Consider the following 13,280-nt stretch of genomic DNA (forward strand, 5'->3'; position numbering starts at 1 on the left):
TTAGGCAGTTGGAAACAGCTGTAAACAGCTATTTCCCACAATGCAACAAGGTTCACAGACAGGAAACTGCCAGGAGTACCATGGTCCTCAGTTTCTCGTGGGAGGGGTTTCACCTCAATATCAGTCATACAGCGCCCCCTGATGGTCTGTTTGTGAAAAGGAATAGATTTCTCATGTAAAAGGGGATATCAGCTACTGATTGGGATAAAGTTCAATTCTGGGTCGGAGTTTCTCTTTAAGTAGGAAATGCAAATCAACATCATGGGGGTTGGAAATTTAGGTGCAGTTTATGGTTTCCACCTGTGCAATTTTAGCTGTGTGTAACGATTGTGGAATTCTCTCCGTGATCAGCGCACAAGACGTGCGCTGACACTGCGGAAATCCTCCACAAGCGTGTAATTTGAGGGAACCCAGCAAAAGGTGCAATGCACCTGTAGAGGGAAATTCCTGTCGACAGGTGGAGCTGTGGAGTGCAGAGGAACAGCTCCTCTGCCCTGCCACACACGCCAGACAGGAATTGCACGAAGGGAAGAAACGCAGGGCAAGATAGCCCTGAAAGAGAGAGATCAAAGCGACAGAGGGTATGTGTGTCCACCAAACTAGTCACCACCCTGCGACGATGAACACACAACCATGAAGACAAAGTGAGAAGGCAATCGCCAGAGATGGCGATTGCTAACAGCGACACAAGACTGAATAAGCACAGATGAGGAATGTATGTATGTCCACCAATCTAGCCGCCACCCTGCGACGGCGGACACACAACAAAGGAAACCAAGTGAGAACGCAATCGCCAGAGAAGCGATTGCGAAAGAGAATGAGCACAAAGACAGATTGTATGTGTGTGTACCAAACTAGTCGCCAACCCGCGACGGTGCATACACAACAGCAGAAATTAAGTAAGAACGCAATCGCGAGAGATGCGATTGCCCGAGGTGACACAAGGCTACAGCAAGGCAGAGCACAAGAGTAGCAAAGGCACAGCAAATGATACAATGAGAAGATAAGGAAAATAACAAACGCTAGCTAAACGCGAACACCGCACTCATTCGCAACAGTGCACGCGTTTATGTGCGGTCTCCACGTGTTAAGCACAACAGAGACAAGCACGCCTAACTAACCACCAACAGACAAACATGAAACAGAGGACGCGAGCGCTTGCTTAACGGTTACCTCACCGAGCCTCCAGCAAGCGTTCGTAGCAGACAAGACAGATACAAGAAAACAGGAATAAGTGAGAGAGACTGATTCACAGCACTAGAGCAAGGCGAGTGCGATCCAGGCAAGACAGATTAGAGGAGATAGCTGGTAGCAACCGCTACTCCAGCTATACTCCAAGAACAAAGATCAGAATGACTTCCTGTCGACCACCGCCGGGACAGAACAATCACAACAGACAAACAAAACAGATATGCAATCCTAACTGCACTAGGGAATCTGCCTAGTGCAGTTCCAGGAATTACTCTAAACTAATCTTCAAACAATGAGCAAGGCTGACACTCCAAGAGTGTTCCACAGGACTAACCCTTATGACCAGCAAAGGACTCTGGGAAACATAGCTCTTTATACTGCCAGTCATGAAAGGAGGCAGGTAGGGGATTTGCATAACGAGTGTATGCAAATTCCTCAGCAGCAGAACAGACCAGAAACTTGTAATGGAAAGACAGGTCTCTCTTGCAGAGACCTGCAGCCCACAGACTAGAGGAATGGTCAAACAGCTGTCTGCAGTGCATCCAGCTGAGCGGATCATTACACTGTGCTTTTGAAAACACAGCACAATGCGTGATCATATGGACATCAAAAGTGCCTAGACTGCACTGTCTGATATTCCCATAAATTCCGTGCATTGCAAATCATTGCGGAATTGCAACGCATGGTTACATGCATTTCAGCATGTTTGCGCGGCAATCCAATTCACTTTATCCATAGATGCCCAACTGGATGGTTTAGGATATATTGGAGAGAGACAAGATAGACACTCTCATGAGATTATGAAACGGTTTACCGACAAACTGTCCCTAATAGATCCCTGGCGTGCACTGAATCCAACATCCAAAGAGTACACTTGTCTGTCCTGTGCCCATAAGACCTTATCTAGGATTGATTATGTGCTTTTGACAGATCGACTTTTCTCAGAGGTCCTCAAAATTGAAATAAAGTCTATAGTCATATTGGACCATGCCCCAATTGTACTTGATTTGCTCTTACAAACGCTGTACAAGTTAATAAAACCCTGACGCTTCCCAACCTACTTATATAAATCGGACCAATTTCAAAGCTTCATGCAAAATTCTTGGCAGAACTATATGGACAATAACATTCAGGAACTATACGAGGTCTCAATGACGTATTTGAATGTAGTTATGGCGCATATTTCCAGCACTTTCTAACACCAAGCTAGTCTGCAGCCTAAATGTGTCAATATGGCTGCTGGGAGGACTGGAACATTTATCAGCAGATAACTCTGTTAGCTGTACTGACACAGGACAATATGGGAGCTCGACTACTGATGTTTTCTATTATCACAAGGTACACACCAGCTTTACAGACATGCAGGCTATGTCCCCCCTTCTCTCCTTTGCAAGACTGTTACAGCATCTTCTGTTATTACAGGACAGTCCTTCTTTCCATGATCTCCAACAGTAGCATAGTGGATCGTCCTGCTTAACGATGTCACTGCACTCCCCATAATGTGTTTTATTTCATATTGCCTTGATATGCTGATGCTTTGAAGGTTGTACACATAATAATACGCCTCAACATGCTATTTCAGTTTCAATCTTGAGAATCAGGGTTATTCTAAAATGTGATCCAGACAGTTCCCTAGTTGTCTGAGTGGTAGTGCCCTAATTTGCCAGTTATTATGTTATATTATAGCTGTGGTACTGCTAATGGAAACGTTTTCTGGTTCATATATCTCACATAGCTGGAGAATTGCGTAGTAGTCAGAAATGTACCATGGTGCTATTGTACTCCCTATAATGTACAATAAACAAACCATCAGGGTAATTATGTGATTGTACCCGTGCCCATTCAGGTATCTGTCTAATCTATATGCTGTTATTCTATTAATGAATATTGAGATGGCTGTGCGGGCTATGAGGGACCTTTTTCCTGTGACTATGAAGGGGGGGGGGGGGGGGGGGTGTTGGGAATGATGGCCTACGCCAAATTAATCATTAAACGTAGTACAACTTTTCACCACTAGACAGTGATATGATACCATACATTTAGACACATCTTGATGCTGAGTTATGTGTCTCGTAGGGAGACTCCAATACTTATACAACTAAATGACATGCATAAGGTTTTTGTGAATATTTACTAGTGATCATGTGAAAGCAGTGACATTTACATAGACTTTGCCTGCTCGCTTTGGCGGTTAGTGCCAGCCTTTTCCCCTAAATTACTTTTTAGTCATAGAAATTTTCTCTAAGAACATAAATCTTGTGCTCGTGTTGTAATTCTTATGCTTTATGACTCTCCCAAGGCTAAAATCTGAACAGGCAATGTAATTTTGCAGTTTTTTTTGCTTAAAAAGAGGCACCAGGCAAGGTTGCCCATTGTCACTGAGCCTCTTCTTAATACCAATGAAGCCCATTGCTGCTCACATTAGACAATCAACCACAGTGAAGGGGCTGGTAATAGGAATACTGCATGAAAAAATATCTCTCTATGCGGATTATGTTCTTTTGTACCTTAATGACCCTCTTTCATCGCTTGATGCAGCTCTTCAACTTTTCTAGGAGTTTGACATGATGTCTGGAATCAGAATCAACTGGAATAAATCAATGTTATTCCCCTTAAATGATATATCCCTCTTACCGCCTAATCCAAATATTCCACTTTTAGTGGTCAACCACTTCAAATACCTAGGTATCCAAATAACCAAGGACCTTGTTAAGTTCCGTGCACTTAACGTAGACCCAATTATTCGGCAACTTGAAAATAAATGCACAGTCTGGAATAGACTCCCACTTACCCTGATAGGTAGAATAAACTTATTTAAGATGATTTTCTTAACCAAGTTTACCTATGTATATCGACAATGCCCAGTCTGGCTTTCGACCTCACTTTTTAAACAAATTGATAACATAATTTTATCCTTCATTTGGGCAGGTAAGCAACCACAAATTGCTCTAGATCTACTACAACTTCCCAAGTCTAGAGGAGGTCTGGCGCTCCCGCATTTTCAATAGTTTTATTGGGCCTCTGTGCTTGTCACTGTCAGGTGGTGGTTTTCTCAGGATGAAACAAATCCGGCTGTGAGTGCTGAGGCAGCGGTGTTGGGTTCTTACGAACAACTAATCAACCTCTCATATAGAGGCCCTAAAGCCAACCCCCAAACTACCTTGGCCATGACAACAACCTGAAAGGCATGGTCTACAACCAGAACTCATATAATAAAACCAAATACTATTTCTCTATACACGCCATTATGGGGAAACCCAAATCTCAAGCATTTTTCCACTATACCTGATCCAATTATATGTGCACGATCTGGAATCAAGAACATCCACAATGATAAATCCCTAAGTACCTTAAATGACCTTAAAACTCAGTTCAACCTCCCTAATAAACATTTATTTCAGTACCTACAACTACGACATGCCCATAGATCGCAACTTCGATCTCAGCCCCCTGACATATGTACTGACAGCCTAAAACAATTACTTTTGACTAGAGATCTTCCTAAAACACTATTAGCTATTTATACTGAATTACTCAGTCGTAATAATCCAAGATTAGATAAATGTTTCCAAAAATGGACAACCGATATCTCTACTCTATCCAAAGAGGACAACTCTAGAGGAGTTCCCTACCATGGTAATATCCGCTAGTGACCAATTTATTCAAACAAAATTGCTACATATAATTTATCTCACTCCCGAGAGATTATATAGAATGAACAACATCAACTCAAACAGATGCTGGAGGTGTTCGATAGACTTGGGCAGTTTCATACATATATTTTGGTTATGCTCTAAAATTATTCCCTTTTGGGAAAACATACTCACAAATATCAATACACTTTTGCAAACTTCCTTTTGCTAGATATAGGTGTATTATTACTTGGGAAACTTGATAAGAATAATCTCTCAATCCATAAACAACTCTTGGTGAAAATATTACGTTTTTACACTAGAAACGAGATCCTAAAATATTGGAAAAAAGCCTCTATCCTGACTGTTGGTACATGGGCCAAAGCAATTAATAGTGCTCTACCATTATACAGGACTACTTATCTGAACAGAAAATGTCCCAAAAATTCAATAAGGTATGGGGTATATGGGAAAGCAGAATACTAGACCCAACAAATGAAAAGTTTATACCTATTCTTGATTAAATATTTGGTTGTTAAAACCTGGGGGCGGGGGTGGGTGCTGGGCCTGGGGCTGAAGGTGGCTTTCTTTCTTCTTTCTCTTTTTCCTTCTTTTTTTCTTGGGTAGCTACTACCCATTTTCTATATAGCTTCTTCCTATGCAGAACAGTTCTCCCATTATTGATATTTGAACTACATGAAGTGTTATTGTGATTGAAACGATATCATATGCTGCCACCAATTTTTAATGTACCTACTTACGCAAATACTTTGATCTGATCTGTAAACCTTAATTGTATGTCTGCATGTGTTATGTACTGTTCCTACTACCTTTTGTACACTCTGTATAAAAGAATACATTTTTACTGTTAAAAAAAACTTGGGAATTGCTATGTGCAAACCCTCAGCTTAGATAAATATCCTCTGATGTTGCAGGTGGCTATGCCATCTCTTGTGCTGCCTATATGTTCGCCTCCTGGAAGAGAAAAGAGTGCGTGAAGGCAGTGTGTTGTAAACTTATGAATTTATACTCTATTAGGGCTGAAACCCACTAAAAGCCTTTTGTAAGCGCTAGTGATTTGAAAAAGCTCTTGCTAATACAATGCTATGGGAGATTTTTATAAAATCACATCGCTCAAGTAGGATCACACCCATAGCATTACATTAGCAAGAGCTTTTCAAATCGTAACTGCAGTGCTTAGTAACGTACTAGTAGTGGGTTCCAGGCCTTAGTCTATTAAGTCCAGGAATGACAGGAAGGGAAAATACAAGACACAGAACATTTATATTGTGTTTTTCTCCTGGCGGACTCAAAGAGCCAGAGCTGCAGCCACTAGAACACGCTCTATAGGCAGTAGAGGTGTAAGGGAGTCTTGCCCAAGGATCTTTACTGAACAGGCACTGGCTTTTTGAACTGGAAGAGCCAAGATTCAAACCCTGGTCTGCTGTGTCAGAGGCAGAGCCCTTAACCATTACACCATCCAGCCACTACAAGACACAGCAAGGAGATTTTGACATGACAAAATGAATGTATAAACATTTTTTTTTTTAGCAGACAGTAATGTCATACCTTCCTACAGGCCAGTTTCTAGTCAAGTCAAATTGAACCCAGGGCGAGTGTCAAAAAATATGTGCGCGCCCCCCATTGAATCAATCAAATTCAGCAAACACCGCTTATATGAAATTCAGTAAACGTTCTGCTGAATAGGAAGTGCAGTAAACATGACACCACATGACACTGCATTTGAAATTCAACAAAGATGACACTGCATACAAAGTGCAGTAAACATGACACCACATACATAATGCAGTAAACATGATGCCACATATGAAATGTAATAAAAACAGTATGCAACATATGAAATCAAATTCAGCAAACACCGCTTATATGAAATTCAGTAAACGTTCTGCTGAATAGGAAGTGCAGTAAACATGACACCACATGACACTGCATTTGAAATTCAACAAAGATGACACTGCATACAAAGTGCAGTAAACATGACATCACATACATAATGCAGTAAACATGATGCCACATATGAAATGTAATAAAAACAGTATGCAACATATGAAATTCACCAAACATGACACCGCATATACAAAATTCAGTAAACATTCTGCTGCATATGAAGTGAAGTAAACATGACACCACATACAAAATGCAGCAAACATGATGCCACATATGAAATGCAGTAAACATGATGCCACGTTCTAAATGCAGTAAACATGACTCTGCATACGAAATACAGTAAATATGATGCTGCATACGAAATACAGTAAACATGATGCCGCTTACAAAATGCGTAAGTGGCAGATACAAAGTGGGTGGCTGACCTTGTCTCCCAGCACTTGTCCCTGGTGTGACCTGGAGACTTGGCCTACCTCCTTGCTCACGCTGGCTTGGTCTGTCAAGCCCCATTAACTTCAGCAGATCCAGCATGCTTGGAGGGGGTGGAGCTTGCCTGGCCATTACAAGACCATGGCAGCATCGTATTACATCCAGGCACAATGATAGGTACTCTAGGTATTCCATAGGCACAATGATGGGCTCTGCCTTATGCCCCTCCTGATCCTTCCTCCCACACTGTGCCCCGGGTGGTAACCCACACCAAGAAACCGGTCTGCTTTCCTAGATTACAAAGAAGGACAGCATTAAGCGCACAAACAATTTGACAAAAGACAAACCTTTGCCAACCTTCGGTCATGCCGATCATAAATTATTAACATCCAAAAGACATTTTAATTTTGCATATCATAACTAGTGTTGGGCGAACACCTAGATGTTCGGGTTCGCGAACGTTCGCCGAACATCGCCGCGATGTTCGGGTGTTCGCGCCGAACTCCGAACATAATGGAAGTCAATGGGGACACAAACTTTCGTGCTTTGTAAAGCTTCCTTACATGCTACATACCCCAAATTAGCAGGGTATGTGCACCTTGGGAGTGGGTACAAGAGGAAAAAAAATATTTGAAAAAGAGCTTATAGTTTTTGAGAAAATTGATTGTAAAGTTTCAAAGGAAAAACTGTCTTTTAAATGTGGAAAATGTCTTGTTTCTTTGCACAGGTAACATGCTTTTTTTCGCCATGCAGTCATAAATGTAATACAGAGAAGAGGTTCCAGGAAAAGGGACCGGTAACACTAACCCAGCACCAGCAGCAGCACACGTGATGGAACAGGAGGAGGCGCAGGAGGAGAAGGCCACGCTTTGAGACACAACAACCCAGGCCTTGCATGAGGACAAGAAGCGTGCGGATAGCATGCTTTGTACCGCCATGCAGTCATAAATGTAATAAAGATAAGTGGTTCAATAAACAGGGACCACGCGGCAACGCTAACCCAGTAGCAGCAGACGTGATGGAACAGGAGGAGGCGCAGGAGGAGAAGGCCACGCTTTGTGAGACACAACAACCCAGGCCTTGCATGAGGACAAGAAGCGTGCGGATAGCATGCTTTGTACCGCCATGCAGTCATAAATGTAATAAAGATAAGAGGTTCCATAAACAGGGACCGGCAACGCTAACCCAGCAGCAGCAGCAGCACACGTGATGGAACAGGAGGAGGCGCAGGAGGAGAAGGCCACGCTTTGTGAGACACAACAACCCAGGCCTTGCATCAGGGAACAAGAAGCGTGCGGATAGCATGCTTTGTACCGCCATGCAGTCATAAATGTAATAAAGATAAGTGATTCAATAAACAGGGACCACGCGGCAACGCTAACCCAGCAGCAGCAGACGTGATGGAACAGGAGGAGGCGCAGGAGGAGAAGGCCACGCTTTGTGAGACACAACAACCCAGGCCTTGCATGAGGACAAGAAGCGTGCGGATAGCATGCTTTGTACCGCCATGCAGTCATAAATGTAATAAAGATAAGTGGTTCAATAAGCAGGGACCACGCTGCAACGCTAACCCAGCAGCAGCAGACGTGATGGAACAGGAGCAGGCGCAGGAGGAGAAGGCCATGCTTTTTGAGACACAACAACCCAGGCCTTGCATGAGGACAAAAAGCGTGCGGATAGCATGCTTTGTACCGCCATGCAGTCATAAATGTAATAAAGATAAGAGGTTCCATAAACAGGGACCGGCAACGCTAACCCAGCAGCAGCAGCAGCACACGTGATGGAACAGGAGCAGGCGCAGGAGGAGAAGGCCATGCTTTTTGAGACACAACAACCCAGGCCTTGCATGAGGACAAAAAGCGTGCGGATATAGCAGCAATGCTTTTTGCCGCCATGCAGTCCTAAATGTAATACAGATGAGAGGTTCAATAAACAGGGACCGGAAACGCTAAACCATCCCAGATGTTCATTGGTCATGTTACTTGGTTGGGGTCCTGGAGTGTTGCGTTGTCGTTTCCAATCCAGGATTGATTCATTTTAATTTGAGTCAGACGGTCTGCATTTTCTGTGGAGAGGCGGATACGCCGATCTGTGACGATGCCTCCGGCAGCACTGAAACAGCGTTCCGACATAACGCTGGCTGCTGGGCAAGCCAGCACCTCTATTGCGTACATTGCCAGTTCGTGCCAGGTGTCTAGCTTCATGCCCGGTTTCAGGTCCAGCGGTGCCAGCCACAAATCCGTCTGTTCCTTTATTCCCCTCCAAATTTCCTCCCCTGTGTGCTGCTTATCCCCAAGGCAGATCAGCTTCAGCAACGCTTGCTGACGCATGCCAACAGCTGTGCTGTACTGCTTCCACGATCCTACTGCTGCTGGTGCTGGGTTAGCGTTTCCGGATGAGGTACAGCTTTGAGATGCGTTGGAGGAGAAGGAGTCAGAGAGGTAGGTGCTGCTGTTGTTATCCAGTGGGAGGGACGGCGGTGCAGCTGTTTGCGGCGTGGGCAACACCCGCGCTGTAGCAGGTGAGGAATCGCTGCCAGGCTCCACAAGGTTCACCCAGTGCGCGGTAAGGGAGATGTATCGACCCTGGCCGAACGCACTCGTTCAGGTGTCAGTGGTGAGGTGAACCTTGCAGGCAACGGCATTCTTCAAGCTTCGGGTTATTTTGCTGACCACGTGCTCATGCAACTCAGGCACAGCAGAGCGCGCAAAGTGGTAGCAGCTGGGAACCACGTAACGTGGGATGGCCACTGACATCATGCCCTTGAAGCTGTTTGTCTCTACCACTCGATATGGCAGCATTTCGCAGGCCAGAAGCTTGGCTATGCTGGCTGTTACTGCCACGGCCCGGGGGTCATTTGCTGGCAATTTCCTCTTGCGCTCAAACATCTCCGAGACAGACAACTGAACCGTAGGGCTGCACACCAAAGGGCTGTTGGTTGTTGTGTTTGATGAACACTGGGAGACCTCAAGAGCACTACTCCGGAAAGTGACAGTGTCAGCGTCGTCTGATGTTTGTGAATGTTGTGAACCACGCAATGGCTGGGCTACTGCTGCTGCTGAGGCGGGTCTGGTGGTGAGTCTGGTGAACCCAAGGGAGGCAGTGTTGCTGGTGGTACCCTGTCCTGCCGCGTTTGCCCACAGAGTGGGATGTTTGGATAGCATGTGGCGGCCATGCTGGTGGTGGAGAGGTTGTTAATACTTTTCCCCCTGCTCAGGCGGGTCTTGCACACCTTGCAAATCACCATGGTAACATCCTCAGTGCAGTCTTCAAAGAAAGCCCAGACTTTGGAGCACCTGCCTTGCTGGCGATTTCTGTTTGCGCCTCTTTTGCCTCTCACTTGAACTTCCACGCTTGTGGTGCCTGAAATTGCGCGCCGCCTACCTTGTGGCACAAGGCGAACTCGTGCAGCAGTGGGTTCTTCAACAGACTCATCTGTGCTGCTGCTACGACGGCGATGTTCTCGTTCACAAACAAAATCTGGGTCTATGTCCACATTGTCCATACCCTCCTCTTCCATCTCCTCAAACTCGTCATATGTCATTGTGGGGGGCCGCCGCCGTGGAGTAGAGCTCCCCAGAACAACCTCTGCGCAGCTCACTCCAACGTCGTCTGGTTATCTGGCAGTTGTGTGCGTGGTGTCGCTGCCGGTTGTGTCAGCTTTGTGCCCACTGGCTCCTTGTAACTGGCTGAGGACTCGGACCTCGTGCGTGATGTGCTGGTGCTGCTTAACCCACTGCTGGACGCTTGAGAGGTCATCCAAGTAATTATCTGGTCCTGTTCTTTTGGATCTGTGAGGGTGGTTGTCCTGGACAACATGGGCGGTATTGAGTGGGTTTTCTTGGGTGCTCCCCTGTGGCCTGAACGTGAACCGTCAGGGGAAACACCTCTTCCCTTGCCCCTCCCTCTTTCACCGGATTTCTTCCTCATTTCACTTATCCTTAAAGTACACGCTGACTGGCAGCAGTACAGTGGCAGTACCGAAATGCTATACAGTGGTGGGTGAGCAGTGTACCACTATTGCCAGCAGCGACACAGAGCACAATGCTATACAGTGGCGGGTGAGCGGTGTACTACTGTTCCCAGCAGACACAGAGTGGCAGTAAACACAATGCTATATAGTGTGGCTGAGCCGTGTACACAGAGTGGCAGTAAACACAATGCTATATAGTCTGCTATACAGTCACCCCAAACGGGGTGATGTTCTGCAGAACCCGAACAGTGGCGAACACTGTTCACCCAACACTACTGGGAACGCAGATTTTAGTACCTAAACACACGATACAACATGTTTTCCGGGGTCGGACTCTGAGGCACATACAGATGGTCCCGATCATCATCCTCATCATACAACTCTTCTCCTGAGTCTGACCCACCCGCCACCTCTGCCACCCCAACATCCCCAGACACAGACCCCTCATCGTCCTCAACATTAACTTGGGATGCTGGCCTGAGCCAGACCTCCTCCACATCAGGCCCCATCATCTCCTCAATGGCAGCCCTCATTAATCGCTCTGGCGACGGACCGATGGACACAACGTTCTCCTCCGGGGAGGGCTGCTGCTGACCACTGGCTGCTGGGGTGGATGTTATAGCTTGCGTGGGGTGTTGGCTGTTGCTGTTGTTGGGAGTGCTGCTCACAGCGGAGGTCTCTGAGGAACTCATGGTGAGCTCATATAGTGGTTGGCGGTGAGTGGAGTATTACTGATCCCAGCAATATACACACTGACTGGCAGAGTACGCAATGCTATATAGTGTGGCTGAGCGGTGTACACAGAGTGGCAGTAAACAATGCTATATAGTGTGGCTGAGCCGTGTACACAGAGTGGCAGTAAACAATGCTATATAGTCTGGCTGAGCGGTGTACATAGAGTGGCAGTACACACAATGCTATATAGTCTGGCTGAGCGGTGTACACAGAGTGGCAGTAAACAATGCTATATAGTGTGGCTGAGCCGTGTACACAGAGTGGCAGTAAACAATGCTATATAGTCTGGCTGAGCAGTGTACACAGAGTGGCAGTACACACAATGCTATATAGTCTGGCTGAGCCGTGTACACAGAGTGGCAGTACACACAATGCTATATAGTGTGGCTGAGCGGTGTACACAGAGTGGCAGTAAACAATGCTATATAGTGTGGCTGAGCGGTGTACACAGAGTGGCAGTAAACAATGCTATATAGTCTGGCTGAGCGGTGTACACAGAGTGGCAGTACACACAATGCTATATAGTCTGGCTGAGCGGTGTACACAGAGTGGCAGTACACACAATGCTATATAGTCTGGCTGAGCGGTGTACACAGAGTGGCAGTACCCACAATGCTATATAGTCTGGCTGAGCAGTGTACACAGAGTGGCAGTACACACAATGCTATATAGTCTGGCTGAGCCGTGTACACAGAGTGGCAGTACACACAATGCTATATAGTCTGGCTGAGCGGTGTACACAGAGTGGCAGTACACACAATGCTATATAATCTGGCTGAGCGGTGTACACAGAGTGGCAGTACACACAATGCTATATAGTCTGGCTGAGCGGTGTACACAGAGTGGCAGTACACACAATGCTATATAGTCTGGCTGAGCAGTGTACACAGAGTGGCAGTACACACAATGCTATATAGTCTGGCTGAGCCGTGTACACAGAGTGGCAGTACACACAATGCTATATAGTCTGGCTGAGTGGTTTACACAGAGTGGCAGTACACACAATGCTATATAGTCTGGCTGAGCGGTGTACACAGAGTGGCAGTAAACACAATGCTATATATAGCGTGGCTGAGCGAGGTACACAGTGGCAGTACACACAATGCTATATAGTCTGGCTGAGCGGTGTACACAGAGTGGCAGTAAACAATGCTATATATAGTGTGGCTGAGCGAGGTACACAGTGGCAGTAAACAATGCTATATATAGTGTGGCTGAGCGAGCGGTGTACTACTGTTCCCAGCAGCGACACACAATGACTGGGGGGACCCTGGCTAGCGTGGCTGAAGAGCGAACTACCCTGCCTGCCTACCCAAAGCTAAACCCACAGAGAAATGGCGGAAATATGACGTGGTTCGGGTATTTATTTACCCGAACCACGTGACCGTTCGGCCAATCAGAGCGCGTTCGGG

The 13,280-nt window shown here is 45.9% G+C and overlaps 1 protein-coding gene across 1 annotated transcript in view; it reads left to right on the top strand.

Moving 5' to 3' along the window:
* The window catches only part of LOC137561542 (uncharacterized), a 61,623-nt gene that overhangs the window by 25,589 nt on the left and 22,754 nt on the right, over window positions 1-13,280 (top strand). The window lies entirely within an intron of this gene.

The sequence above is a fragment of the Hyperolius riggenbachi genome, chromosome 3 (assembly GCF_040937935.1).
Source record: "Hyperolius riggenbachi isolate aHypRig1 chromosome 3, aHypRig1.pri, whole genome shotgun sequence".
In the NCBI taxonomy this organism is placed as follows: domain Eukaryota; kingdom Metazoa; phylum Chordata; class Amphibia; order Anura; family Hyperoliidae; genus Hyperolius; species Hyperolius riggenbachi.